This window comes from Pituophis catenifer, unplaced genomic scaffold, assembly GCF_029215685.1.
Source record: "Pituophis catenifer annectens isolate HBS135680 unplaced genomic scaffold, rPitCat1.0.hap2 SCAF_2, whole genome shotgun sequence".
Classification (NCBI taxonomy): domain Eukaryota; kingdom Metazoa; phylum Chordata; class Lepidosauria; order Squamata; family Colubridae; genus Pituophis; species Pituophis catenifer.
Window position 1 is genome coordinate 13,677,417 of NW_027256882.1, and position 356 is coordinate 13,677,772.

A 356-nucleotide genomic window follows, 5' to 3' on the forward strand; every position below is an offset into this window, starting at 1 on the left:
CGCTCTCCGACCACTTGCACCTTCGCACCTACGACCGAAGACTCCGGTTCGCACCCAGAATTGGAAGTATCGCCAGCATCACATTTAACCTGCACTCCGCTATCAAAAGGCTTCGGCTCCGCTAAAATCATCTCCCGCAGGGCCCGGCGCCCGCTTTAAATAGCGGGCATTTTAGGCTACGCCTCCGGCCAGCCTTCCCCGCAACCCGAGCTCCGGGGAAAATCTCCGCCCCGCCCTGCCCGGACCTGTGACGGAGAAAGACAAGAGCGTTTGTTCCTTTATGTGCCTGATGTGGGGAAGAGTCCTTTGCCCCTGCCGCCGAAGACAGCAGCTCATTTCGCGCCTCCGAAGTCTAC